The sequence below is a fragment of the Nipponia nippon genome, unplaced genomic scaffold, assembly GCF_047370975.1.
Source record: "Nipponia nippon isolate SJK-2023a ecotype South Korea unplaced genomic scaffold, ASM4737097v1 scaffold_1, whole genome shotgun sequence".
NCBI classification, from domain to species: domain Eukaryota; kingdom Metazoa; phylum Chordata; class Aves; order Pelecaniformes; family Threskiornithidae; genus Nipponia; species Nipponia nippon.
Genome location: NW_028262290.1, coordinates 138789144 through 138803919, shown reverse-complemented (window position 1 = coordinate 138803919; position 14776 = coordinate 138789144). Strand labels below are relative to the sequence as shown.

The 14776-nt window shown below is 42.2% G+C and overlaps 1 protein-coding gene across 4 annotated transcripts in view; it reads right to left on the bottom strand.

The window, feature by feature from the left end:
* Nucleotides 1-13865, bottom strand: part of ICA1 (islet cell autoantigen 1) — a 78463-nt gene extending 64598 nt beyond the window's left edge. For all 4 annotated transcript variants that reach the window (XM_087774186.1, XM_087774202.1, XM_087774211.1 and 1 more), the window contains exon 1: nt 13712-13865. The gene's annotated coding sequence lies outside the window, so the exon portion shown is untranslated. The remainder of the gene's footprint in view (nt 1-13711) is intronic.
* Nucleotides 13866-14776: the final 911 nt, after the last annotated feature.

Genomic DNA, 14776 nt, shown 5'->3' with positions numbered 1-14776 from the left:
AGCAATGGGTGCTGGGACATTCAAACATTGGGATACACATTTAGCAAAAGCCATCCGGTTAGTCAACACTAGGGGATCTACCAATTGAACTGGCCCTGCCCAATCCAAACTTTTACGTACTGTAGAAGGGGATAAAGTTCCTGTAGTGCACATAAAAAATATGCTGGGGAAGACAGTCTGGATTATTCCTGTCTTGGGCAAAGAAAACCCATCTGTGGGATTGCTTTTGCTCAAGGACCTGGGTGCACTCGGTGGGTGATGTGGAAGGATGGGGAAATCCGATGTGTACCTCAAAGGGATTTGATTTTGGGTGAGAATAGCCAATGATTTGAATTGTATGATGTTAATTGCTATACAATACTATATGTCATCACTACCATGGTTGCTATATGCCTTATCAATGGTATCACAGCAAAAATCACGCAAATTAATGAAGTATGAACTTTGATAGAACCAGACAAGCACAGCAGTGATGGAACCAGAACTAGGTTCAGCATGCAACCATCCAACACCACACACCATCTCTCCTGCCCTGAAGGACTGTTACAACAGATGGAGCCCAAAGTCATGGAATAAATGAATTCAATAGACATTTTAGGGGGATAGCCCATAGGCTAAGGGAATGATATCTGTGTGTATGTATCAAAAGACTGGAAAAGTGGTGGTGATTAATTGGAATGTATTGGAAAGTGTGGGACCTGGGCATGACGTAGATGGTATAGAATAAGAGGTGGATACTGTCCTGGTTTCAGATGAGAATAATATTGATAACATACTGGTGTTTTAGTTGTTGCTAAGCAGTCAAGGACTTTTCAGCTTCTCATACTGGCCTGCCAACAAGAAGGCTGGAGGTACACAAGAAACTGGGAGGGGATCAGCCAGGACAGCTGACCCCAACTGGCCAAAGGGATATTCTTTACCATATGACGTCACGCTCAGCATATAAACTGGGGGCAGTTGGCTGGGGTGCAGCTGCTGCTTGGGGACGGGCTGGGCATCTGTCAGTTGGCGGTGAGCAATTGTTTTTCATTTGCATTACTTGTCTTCCTTGGGTTTTCTTTCTCTCTCTTTTTCTTACTTTTCGTTACAATTTATTATTATTATAATAGTAATATTTTATTTCAATTATTAAACTGTTCTTATCTCAACCTACAAGTGTCCTCGCTTTTAATCTTCTGATTCTCTCCCCCATCCTGCTGGGGGGCCGGGGGGTGCGGAAGTGAGCAAGCAGCTCTGTGGTGCTTAGTTGCTGGCTGGGGTTAAACCACAAATAGAAAATAAGAAGATATCTGGGTCATGGTGAAACAGTTCTCATTTGCAAGCATAGCTCACACTCTTTCTTCCTAAACATCTGACCTTATATTTTGTTTCTGGGGTCGTCTTAGTTATACTCCTCCGAGTTGTACATAGTACCCCTATATCCCTAAGATATTATTTGTGTGGATGTTTTAGTTCAAGGTGAGGACTGTATCACAGCCATTAGGACAGTGTTTTCACGGTATGAAAATGAGGGCACGTCCCATTGTGTGACACAATGGCATCTGAGGTGTCTAAGGCTACAAGGCCTGCTGGGATAGTGCTGTATGGCCATATAGGGTGGAAGGAAACAAAAGCGAAGTCTTACCTACACTGCCTGCTGGAAATGGTTCCTGGTGTGTGGTAGCACCCAAAACATGCCAGGAGAGAGAAAGCTCCCAGAGAGTTCTAGGTGGTATACACAAAGATCATGCCAAGGAGATTGCAGCAATTGAACAGCAGGATCGAGTAGCAGCCCAGTGATCAAGCTCAACCCCTGGGCCCATTTTATTTCCAGTACAGAGCTAGCTTTTGATCCCAAATGAGAATTCAGTTTGTACAAAGACAGCTTAGTAAGCACTAGCATTGAGTGAACAGAACTGTGGTTGCTTAAAAAGAATCAGATGACTTTTGATAAGGCTTGCGGTATTTCACCTACAATTTCCATCAAGAAATGTTCCTGGATCCCATTCATTCCAGACGCTGTTCAAGGAGCTTTCATAAAGAAATGAGTTATGCCTCAGAATTCCCAGCTGAGTTTCACCTTTCTCAGCGACTGAGAACTCTGGAAAACCTGGATGTCTAGTACTATTATGCCATTATTTTAGCTGTTAATTTAGACCACAAACGTACATTTGGTTTGGGTCCCACTCATTTCAACGGTACCCTAACTGATTTTGATTTACACAGCCCTTGTTTCAAATTAGATACACTTGTGTAATATTTGCAGCACTGTAAACTAATTCATATTTCATGTTTCAGCATCACAGTTAAGCTCTACTGAAATGGAAACAGTATATATTAACACAGGTATCAAAATCAGAAACAAAGGTAGAGGAACATAATAAAGGAATATTTACTTGAGCTGGATGTAGTTGATGTGCTATTACAGGAATTCTCACGTTTGTATCCAAGTTCTACTGCAAATGTATCCATTTTTTGCTTATAATGCTAGGATTTTATTTTTAAGAAATATCCAGTCTTACTAGATAGATCATATCCTTAACTGGGTTTTCAGGAGGAGCTCAGGACAACTGTGTGATCTTCATGGTCAACTTCCTCGAAGCACGCACATGAACAGCCCATTTCTATGGGCAGAAAGTTGAGCACCTTTGGCAGAAGGCCAGGATAGATGAGTTTTAATGAATTCAAATGCAAAACTAATGCATGTATAAGATGGAGGCAGGGACAGGTTACTCAGGAGAATGCAAAAGCATTGCCTGAGTATACAGGGATTGAGTTAGGAAAGGCAAAGCCATGCTGAGGTTGAACCTAGCAAGGGACACCAAGGGCTACAAGCAGTGCTGTATAAAAACAGTGACACCAAAAAACAGGCTAAGGAAGACACAGGCCCACTGCATGACAAAGAATATGGAAAGGCAGAGGTATGTTTTTACCTTGGTTTCACTGGAAGGCCTGCCCTGTGGCTCTAGTTCTCTGAGCCTACTGTCAGGGTCTGTGGGTATGTATCGTTACCCACATTACAGAAACACTGAGTTAAGAGGTACCTAAGCCATTTGGACATACACATGTCCATGAGACCAGATGGGGTGGATCTTGGAGTGCTGAGGGGGCTGGCATATGTCATTGCAACAATGTTCTCTCTGTTCTCTTGGAGGTTATGGTGATCAAAAGATGTGGCTGATAACTGGAAAAAGACAAACACCATATCCATCTTCAAAAAACATAGCAAAGAGGATCAGGGACACTTCAGGCCCACCAACTTCACCCTCAGTTCCTGGAAAGATCATGGAGAAAACCCGCCGGGAAACCATTCCCAGCCACAAGAAAGATAAAACGGTGAGTGGGAACAGCCAGCATGGATTTATTAAGGGCAAATCATGCCACACTAACCTGACTGCCTTCTACTATGAGATGACTGCCTCTGGTGAATGAGGGGACAGCAGTGGATATTGTATGCTGATTTTAGTAATGCCTTTGTCATGGTGTCCTATAGAATCCTTACAGCCTCTTCTGGGACCACATCTGGAGTAGTGCCCAGTTTTGTGTTCTTCATACAAGAAAAACACTGGCATACTGGAATGGGTCCACTGGTCAGGGTCTGGACCCCATAACATATTTGTTCAGCTATAAGACCACCAGGCTAACAGGAGGCCTTAGTGCTGTCTACAACTACCTAATGAGAAAATGTAGAGCAAACAGTCAAACTTTTCTTAAAGATGCACACTGGAAGGACAAGAGGCCATGAACACAAGCAGGAACATGTGAAATTTCAACTTAATATAAGCAGGAAAATTTTCACCATGAGGATGGTCAAGCACTGGAACAAGCTGCCAGATGAGGCAGCTTGTTCAAGAGTCTTTAATATTCCTGAAGATATTAAAGACTCTATTGGACATGGCCCTGAGCAACCTGCTCTAACTGGGCCTGGCTGAGCAGGAGGCTGGACTATGTAATTTCCAGTGCTCCCTTTCAACCTGTGTGATTCTGTGAAAATCTGTACAATGTAAAAGAAGATGAGGTTGGAGAGCAGCGAGTTTGCTGCTACCATTGGTTTAATACAGAAGACTTTCCACAAGAATGGTGTAAATGGACAGCAGAGTTACATTACACCATGACTACTGTAGTTACACAAAAAACCCCAACAAACCAACAACAACAAAAAAGAGTATACCACATCTAATCTCTAAGAGTTATCTACAATATTTTCAGCTTTTAGTCATATTGTTTATTTTCATCCACAGCTGAAACTTTTAATATTAAAATTTTTCATTCTTCAGGTATTGCTACATGTACAATGTAAATTGTCCCTGCAGTCACTTTACAGGGCCATAATTTATTTATTTATTTTTATAATCTCTAATTTCATGTGTTGTGACCATCTACTCCAAGTCCAGGAACCAAAGAGGATTAAGATATTGGTTCAGCTGTAACAAAGGACATTATTAAAAGCATCTGGGATAGCTGAAAGCAGTGAGATTTTTATAAGAAATCCTAAAGTCATAAGTCTAGCCACAAAAAGTGAGAGTGAATAAAAGTGGACTGGAAACAGCTCAGGGAAGTACCAAAGAATTAAAAGGAATACTTCATAACCATGTAACAAAGAATCACTACAGTTGTGAAACACTGGCCCTGAGGCTGCAGAGAGACCAAGGAATGAGCACGTCACCTTTGACTACTTTAGGCTTTGAACTCTGTTACGCTTTCGAAGAACAAGACATAAATGTCCTGAACAGAAGTAACAAGAGAGTTGCTCTGCCAAAGCTGACTACAATGGAAGCACATGACACTACCTAGAGTCCACCAACACCTTCCACAAAAACAGCAGTCAAACTTAAAATTATCCTATGTTATCATACAGTTTTAAACATAAAAACAAGCTTAATTTGCCACAAGCAGTTGATGTAAGGGACTTTTTTAGTCTTAATACACTGGGAAGAAAAAAGAAGAAAAACAGTTTCAAGAAATAATATTATTATTGAAATTGATTGAAAAAAAAATAGCTGTTACCACCCCATCGGAAAGCATTTGTATTGGAAAATTTCCATTATCTTTGATGATAAAGAATTATGCAACACTTGTGATCTCTGTGACAAACAAACAGCCTTTACCTTAGCTAACAAAAGGTAGGGATACCCTAGATAATATGAGGGGGGAGCAAACATAGGTGCTCTACAGCATGCTTGGGAAAGCATGCTACATTACAGCTGACTGTACGCCAATCCACGTTTGTTGCTGCACAGTGCTGGATCTGAGGTTTCCCAAAGAAGTCCACGCACAGCTCCAGTAATTTTGCAAATGCTTCCCAGTGTTTTGAGACAGACAGATGTTACCTCAGTTTCAGCATTAAACCTGAGCTGGCCCTATTCATAACAAGTCTGCCCAGAACACAAGGGACCAGAGCGCTGAAACATCCGTTTCCATATGGAATCAGCTGGGTTCATAATCCTGCCGAAATCTTGAAAATCCTGATCTGGCCCTCTGACGTGCCACCAAGAAGCCTCAGCATCATGTTCCACAAACCTCCCTGTTTGCACACTGACACCAGAGAGGACTGGCACAGCCTGTCAGCCTGGACACTGTGAAACAGAGCCAAACTATTTCTAGACAGCCTGGCTTCAGAAGCAGTACAGCTGCATTCACGCAGTGCTCTGCCACAGCTAACAAGGTATGCTGGAACCAAGATGGCCCTGCAAACAGCCAACTATGGCACCTCTGCATCTGTAGCAGAGTTTATCTGGGTTGTAGGCTATTTACCCATAAATTACTTCCACGGATAGCCAAAATAGCTGGAATGCACACAGAACTTCATAATATTTCTGGCATACCGCATCATCCTGTTTTCCTACTGAGATATTTTATTAGCCATGATACTGGAATGAAACTTGATGGGAGGGCACCTTCATTAGTGAATGCCATTTCTATTCCTATGGAAAATCCTCTGATTCTCTATATTCTCCAAGCCCACTTGAATACACCATGTACATTTTTCTGTGCAAATAGGAAAATGCTATCATGGGTGTTTTGTGTGATTTAAACTCCAGCATACCCTAGGTTTACCTTCCAGCTCATGCTCTGTACAACATTTGTACATGCTTACTTCTCGTTTTTAGCTTTATTATATTATACTTTGTTGCAGCATAAGTTGTCCGGTTTCCCAAAAGCTGAACAACTTTATACAAGTAGTATCTGAAGATTATTCATAAGCAAAAGACAGTATGAGTGCCTTCTCTCCAACAGATAAAATTGATAATAAACAATTCTGTGTATCAATTCCACTCAGATAATTTTTTCTTTTCCAGTGAGTGTAAATATAAGAAGTGTCATGTGGCAAGGTGAAATTCAGATCTTAATGCTCTCCTAGGTTACAGGGAAATCAATTAAAAAAAAAACCAATCTTTTCCCCTAATTCAAATATCTGTCCTCGGCTGAGCATTGGTTACACAGCTTTTACTGTGCTCTTAATAGCTCAGACAACAGATCTTACAGAAGAAAGCAGGAAGCAACCAGAGACAGCAAACACGAATCTTTTCAACTGTGAAGACTGTATCTAAAACAAACTGTTGATCTAATCACAACTTCTCAGAACCAAAGATGAGCTGAAATCCTTGCAAAAATATTATAAATGCTGATCGACAGATCAAATTTAACATTCAAAGATGACCTACCATACTTATGTAGGAAGACAGTCGATTGAACAACACATTTGTTGAGATGCTTCCAGAAACAACAAAAGGGAACTGAATGAGAGGCAGAGCAGAATTCAGCAAGCCTCATGTGAAAGTAATGTGTTCATCAAAAAAGACACAGAAGAGTCTGCACTTTCACTGATAGCACTGTCCTCTCAGTTTACTATCCTTCCAAAGCAGCCAATACGTCCTGAGGTTCTTCAAATCCCAACAAACTCTCTGCACCTTAAAAATCCTGCAACTTATAACTTCAAATACGGCACAATCATGCATTGCAGCCGATTTACTTAATATAACAATGTTATTAAAATGAATACTCTTCCAAGAAACTTTTAATACAGTAGGAGTAGAGTGGTACTAAGTAGCAAAAATAAGAATAATTTTAAGGAGTTCTATCTGTAAAAGATAAGAGAGTTAGTTTCATTTATGTAAAATACTCTGAAGGGAAGAAAATGTGCTTAGGTGAGGGAACCAATGCCATCTGTGCATCTTCCACAGCTCTTGGCTGACAATCTGTCTCCCTCACTCTGCTCCCTGGAAGCTGTGATCAAACTGAATCAAGTAAATAGGCCTCCAAAGCAAGAAGCAGTCTCACTGCAAGATGAAGATTAGGCAGGACACAGTTATATCTTCTCTGGTCTGCCTACAAACATGCAGGCCCAATGAGTCAGGGGCTTCAAACCACATTTCACTTTGCTTTTGCCAAGCAAAACAGCAGCCTATTGGTCTGAATTATCCATATCATCAATGCAGGAAAAGAATGAAAAACGAAGTCTGGGTCTATATAGGCATTCTGCATCAAGATTACACACAGACTTACAAGTATTCCTACTCTAACTACATGAATAGCTACCACTGTAATGCAGCTAAAATGAATCTAGAGTTTAAGTTATATCAATATGACAAATGACAAGATTTAATTTTTCCTCTAAAGCTCTTGACACTCATGAATGATGTTCTAATCCTGCAGAATCATCCATGCTTAGCTTTAAATCCAGGACTATTTTCACTCTGGTAGACTACTCACTGATGTACTTGTTTATTAATTCAAAAAGTTTGCAGAATCGGTCTGCAAGTGCTGCATTAGCAGCTCCTTCCATCCACTACAACTTTTTGTCTATTCCTTTGTCTCAGACAGATCCACAGCTTTGCTACTTATCCAGGGAAGCATAGATCCACAACTTCTCAGGAGAAGAAATACTGCCATCTTATAAGGGAGTTGTATCAACAGAATTACTCTTTCTTTTTTACTCTTTCACAAGCTGACATCCAGAAAGAAGTTTCATACATTCTTAAAAGAAGCACAGGGCAAACCGGCATCTGTTATACAGAGAGGGACTCCTGCTATAGTCATACACCTGGGAGGTGCTGAGGGGGAAAGAAATTCATGCTGTTTGACCCCAATTATCTAACTGTGGTGCTTAAATTACCATATGAGCCTCTCAATACTAAGCCCCTGCACAGACAGTGAATAGAACCTCCAAAGAGCAACTCTGAGCACCTGAACCAGCACCTCACCACTGTCCTCTGAGTGCACAGAAGTGATGGTTTTCTGCACGAAGCACCTGAACTACATGGCTAAATCATGCAGTAAGAGCACTTCTCTACTCCTCTTAGAACTGGGATTTCATGGTGGTCTGTTGAATTACTGGGGAAAAAAAGATTCAGCAGCATACTGAGTAACACGTTGTGCTTGGGACACAGCCACATCCCATAAACCCACTGGAACCAAATTTTTCTTTCACTGCAAGCACTTCTGGAACTAACATTTAAACACACAATTTCTTCCACTTCTTTCTCCTCTCTATCAAGGTTTATGAGACACCCCAGCAAAAAGTTCATTTATTCCATTCCATTTATTCATCTTGATCTTTCAAAGGATTAAAAGAAAAAAAAAAAGAAATATTAAAACCGAAATGCAACATGCAGAAAAACCTCAACCACGTACTCAAAACAATGGAAGTATCAGAGAAATTGGAGTCTGTTTTTCAAGGAGGTAGTTTGAGCCAATATAACACACCCTTTCCCTTCTTCTTCAAGCTAGTAAATTGCATGAAGAACAAACCACAGTAATACAAGCAGGTATCTTAAATTACTAAGATTGTGTGATTAAGGACTTGCACCATTAGAAACCATGTACAAGGTATGAAGAAATCTGGATGTTTTGGGTCTTCTTTCTGTCATTTTGTAGCACTACCTAGGCACCTGTCTGCAAACAGTACATCCAACAAAATGAGTAGTACTATTGACATTAAATATATAATGACCTGTCTTTCACTGAATTTTACACTCACTCTTAATACTCTCTGTGCAGGGCAGATGACCAATAGCTACTGCAGAGAGTACTGTTAAGAGTTACTTTATTCCAAAAACAATTATCTTGCTTCTAAGGCGGAATAATTATTTCAGAATACACAATTAACACAGGAAATTATTCTGTTTAATTTCCTGGTGTAGTCTAAACAGAGGATGATATCCAGGGCCCTGTTTCTTATGCTATCTTTTATTTAGTCTTTTATTTTTCTATTCCCAGCTCTGATATGTACAAGTTAATTGAAGACAGTGGCAGACAAACAGAGTAAATTTGCACATTGGAAATTTATTGCTCACTTATGCCTAGAACTTAAGAATATCAATCCATCTGAACTGCACTGGTTTTCAGTACTCGAGCAGTTAGAGGTAAGTTTTAGCCAACATGAAAAAGCTGAAATCTGGCACTATGTCACCATGTTTTTTAAAACCTGGTTTTGCTCCCATGAAGTGCAAGGACCAAGTCAACTGTTAGTTTTCCTCTCTAAAAAACAATTTTGTGTCTATTCAGTACTATGTGCCTGTCATATTATTCCAAAGGCTATAAAGTCATAAACTTACAGGCATAAGTGATCTCCTTCTTTCTAGAGCATAACATGTATTGAAAAGACACTTGGAGCTGGTTTGGGGTTTGTGGGGTTTTTTATTATTATTTTTTAAACAGTTGAATGACAAATTCCTAAAAATAGTGGCTTATCTTAAAAACACTGATAGGAATGGCACATGTAGTCACGACATAGTACATGTAATATCAGAACAAAATATTTCAAATAAATACTGGTAGGCTCACAGTTAGAAGATTGACAAGCAAACAATAGTCCTTTCTAGATAAGTTAACTTGCATGTAGAACTTCATCATTTACATAAAGACACAGATATTTAATTACACATAAAATTAATTTTAAATTGCTTTTTCAGATTATACTGATTTTTCAGCTGCTTATTGTGAAATCATGTAAGAACAGCACATAGTATCAGTTTGCCCTCACATAACATCTTCTAATTGACTACTAGTTTTCCACTTAGATTTGTGAAGAACACTAAGTGAACGTCCTTAGGAAAGAATCACGTAAGAATCGTAAGTACTGTGTGTGTTTTATGGAAGAACAATTTGAATATAAGTCGTCGAGTGGCAGGTCTAACCTCACTCCGCAAATGAGCAAAGCTGGGGATATATACAATCAAGTATTGAATCTCATTCTAAATGCAGACTTGCTTCATTTCTCTGAAATGACTATCAAATTGTTTTGTAATACACATTTGTTCTTAGTTTAAAAACCAGTATTTTTAAACTTAGTAGCCAAATGCTATTAAAGAAAATGCCATATGGAACACCTGCTGTGCATAGATTATAAAAAACAATATGAAGATGGTTTTTGTGACACATTCTACCCGTAATCAGCCTAGAGTCTTAATCTTAGGAAACCTTCCCTTTGTAGAACCTATGAGAAAAGCAATGGATGTACAAAAAAAAAAATCATTAAACCCTCTTCACATGTCTACTATAATAAATATGAACAAATACGGTTTTAGAAATTCAAACGAATGGCTCTCTTATTTAGATACCCTATTTGCTGACACAGTCAACACACTCAAGTTTCTGCCTCCCGCCTCCCTCCTCCCTTTTCATCCATGCAGAAGCCAGGAAGCCATGCTATTATACCTGAGGGGAAACAATGCCGGGGGGGAGAACAGGGGAAAATAATTTTCTCTAGATTCCCTCAGGAGATCATTTCACATCCATGGATAAGAGATTTGATTAACAAAACAGTTTTAGCACGCACAGCAACAACAATACAGGGTGATCTTCTTTCACCGCCCTTTGAATAAACACCACTATCAATACAGGCTGTATATTCTTCATAGACGCATAGTCCGCTCAACTTTTATAATACTGTTCTCAGATCCTGGCACACCAGCTGACCGTTCCTAGAGCAGTGGTGATCCCTATGAAGCTACTTGCAAGATGGACCTGAGTACTGTTTCAGTGACTGGGAACAGACAGTTCCCAAGCCTGACGTCAGCACTTGCATAACGGGTCAAAATGCCCCTCGGTTTGCCAGGGTTAACAATGGCCACAGGAAAAACTACCGTGAGACTATTACTATGAGCAACACATAAAAGGTCAAACATTTCTACTGCTCTTGACTGCTGGGTTCTGTGTTTAACATTCGTCACTCTCCAGGCTTTTGTGTGTTTTTAATGCTTCTGCATCACATGGCATAATTCTGTCTTTAGAGTGATTTTATGGTTGAGAAGGGGCAAACATCTTGAAGAATCGGCTACTTCGAAAAAATACTGTTGGAGGAGATTTTGAAAAAAGTATTAAAAAGAGTCGTCAAGGACATTTCTTGACTTCTGGTTTAGCTGAGATATTAGCACTTTTTTTTCTCTGCCAACTCGTACCAACAGCTTTCAACACTAGTTTAAGAGTGAAAAGAGCTGTTATTATTAATTTCTTCCAGAAAAGGTTACTTGGGAATTCATCAGAACAATTTAGCAGCCCTGTAGGTATGGACAACAGAGAAGAACAGGCAAGATAAAGAAAACCCAACCCTGTAGTAGGGTTCAACAGGAATTTTATTTTGCAGTATGTGATTTGCTCCACACTTCAATGATATAATCTTGCGAAAGAAAAATGTTCAAGAAATCTTCCCCCTTCCATACAGTCATAACTGGTCTTCCTGAACGTGCAAACCTTCAGTAATGTACGTATTTGAATCTCAGCTCCCACAAACACAATGGAAGAAATTGCCATTATCTAAAAAGCACTTAATTCTTTATCAATTAAGAAGCAAGCAAATTCCAATTACCAGCATCTAATTCTTGAGTACGCCATTGTTTGAACCTTTCTGGAAATAACAATGTTTCGTCCATGAAGCTTTGACAGTAAAGAAACTTTAGAAACTCCTTTAGACCAAAGTTTGGCAGCATTTAACTGCCACATCATCTTCCAGTAGAGCTTGCTATAGGAAAAGCATGACTGGTTATACCAGTTACGGCAGTTTACTACACAAAAGAAGGTCTCTGTGGCTTTACGCTAAATTCCTTCTTCAGTGGCATTAACATAAATCTTAAATCATAAAGTTACTCAGTTTAAATCAATAGGCTACCCTATTCAAAGGGCAGTATAAAAAAATTGCTACTGTCTAAATGAGATGTTCCTGGACTTCAGGCTAAGTACCACTAAGAACCGCAACTCCTAGATCAGTGCCAGGCAGATAGCACTGTCAAGTAGCACTTCCACTCACTCCTTGGGAACCCTGGATAGACAAAGTGGAAAAAGAGTAGATAACGGAAAAAATCAGGTGAAAGACCATAACCAAACCCAGCCCACCATTTTCTCTACCCAACACCTTGGAAAAGTGATCAAACACTGTTTTTTCCCTACAACAGCCCTGCTAGACCAAAAAACAGGAACAGTTTATTTTCAAGAAGTCTGCTCTGCAACAAGAGCCGCAGCTGCTTTCTAAGATCCAAATTAAATAAAATCCATCCAGAAACCAAAAGAAAGAGGATAACAGAATAAAACATGGAGGAAAAAAAAAAAAACCAACAAATAGATGCTTCCTGGAAATAAATGGTCACCTTGCTTTAAAGCTTTCAGGAAGGGGCAAAATATTACAAACAACTGAACAGAAGAACAACTCCAATACCAAGCTTCCAAAATATCCAATGTAACTTGGGGGTAGGGCGTTAAACGACGTACCCCTGAGATTACCCAATTCAGTTCACATTTATAAATTTTAACCGAGGCAAAACTGAATTACTGTTTTAAGAGGGTCCATGCAGGGCCTTGAGGCTATCAGCACTACGCAAAACAGTGTGGAACAGGAGACTTATTTACATTTGGCGCTGAACATATACACAATGATACCAATCAATAAAAGAGCACAGTGCCCTTCACCCTTTCCTCCTACTGAACACCAACCTCATGTTTCAAGTAATTTTCCTTTTTTCCTTCTTCTTCTTCTAAACGATTAGAGCAGATAAACAACATTCATGTGCCAGGTGGATAGATGCAGATCAAATCTGATTATCAAGATCAACCTTTCCCAAAATACAAGCTTTCAATGGGACCTTTGTGGTTTTTTAATTCCAGTTTCACCAGCTGTTAACGCCTCGGCGCCTGGTTTGATGACTGACATTACCTTAGCCACAGGAAGCCCTGCCACCCCTCATAACCCAGCCGGCCCGAAGCCCCCGGGTAGAAACAAGGGCCGCCGCCGCCACCGCGGAGAGCGGCACACACCGCAGCCGGACAACCTGCGCCTCAGCCCGCAGCCCGGCAGCCAAGCCGGAACTGCTGAGGAGAAGCGGCCGTTTTCCTCCCCATCCTCCCCGCTTCCAGCGGGCAGACAGCCAGAGAGGACGTACGGGAGGAAGGCAGGCAGAAACGGATAAATGCAATAATCATGGCGAGATAACCGCACGGCGGGAGGGAGGGGGAACACAAGGCAAAAAGGAGGGGCAGATGCCATCTTGTGCCTCGGAAATTTCACCCCCGGACAGGTCTGGCCCCGGCTACACCCGCCGCCAAGCCCTGACGGGCACCAGCGCCTCAGGCCCGGCCGCCGCGCCGCCTCCTTCCCCCAAGAGGCGGGCAGGCAGCCCGCGGGGGAGGCGGCGCCCACCCGGGGCTGCCCGACACCGACCGCAGCAGCCGCTGGCGGAACCCGTTTTCCCCGGCAGAGCTCCGGCACGGAGCCCAGTGGGTCCCCCCTTCCCGCACTCACCTTGCCCGCGGCGGAGGGGAGGGGAGGGCCGAGCCGGAGGCGCCGCCGCCGCCGCCCCTCCAGGTGTTCCAGCGCCGCCGGCGTCACAGGGGCGAACGTAGCCGCCTCTGCCGGCGCGGGCGGCCCCCGCAGCGGGGCGGAGCCGCCGCCGCCTGCCCAGCCCCCGAGGCGGGAGGGCGGTGGCTGCCAGGTCCGCGGCGCCCGGGGCCGGCCGCTTCCTGGCGTTGGCCTTGGCCGGGTCGCGTTTCCTCCTTCTTCCCCGGCCGCGCTGTGAGGGAGGCCTGAGGGAAAAGCGGCGGGGAAATCTCCCCGCGTTTGGGCCTTTCCGGGGCTCCTCTCACCACCTCGTCCAGAACTCCAGGCTCTTCTCCTCAGCCCCAGCCTGCAGGGGACAGCAGGTGTCCCACGAGGAGCATCAAGGAAATAATAAAAAGTTTTGGCTGCTGTAAATAGGCAGTTGTGGTCAAGGAAGTGGAAACTTGGAGAAGAAGGCCCTTTGACATAGTGGGCAGGTGGCAATGTTGAAGGGGATCAGGAGAGTGTTGGTTTTGAGCTGAGGTCAGAAATGGGTCATCTGGGGTTTTGTGAGAGCTCTTCTGAGTAAAGTACTTGAGGTGGATTTTAAGCAGATTTCAGAGCTTGAAATGAGGGGGAAAGTGCACAGGTGGCATTTGAAAGTGATCTGTTGGATAGGTGGGCGGTAAGAGGAGAAATGGGGGAGCAGCAAGATAGGGCAAAAAATGATCCCACCTAAACGAGGAAGCGTTAGCTTTCCTGTATTGCACGTGAAGAGAGCAGCAGGGCAAGCACAGCACAGGGAACGAAAGCAGGAGTGGAGGAGATGAGGTCAAGCTGGTAGGGCCCAAGGAAAGGGCTGAAGAAGAGTGAACTGGGGGAAACTCTAGAAAATGAAGAGGGAAGAAAGGAGTGGAAATGAGGATGGTAATGGGGCATCCTTTGCTGAACCTTACAGAGGTTTGAAGTGTTCAGTCAGTGTCTTGGTGTTTCTGTGAGGTGTAGCTGAACCACTTCACTGGAAGTCACACATCTAGGAGCAAAAATGCA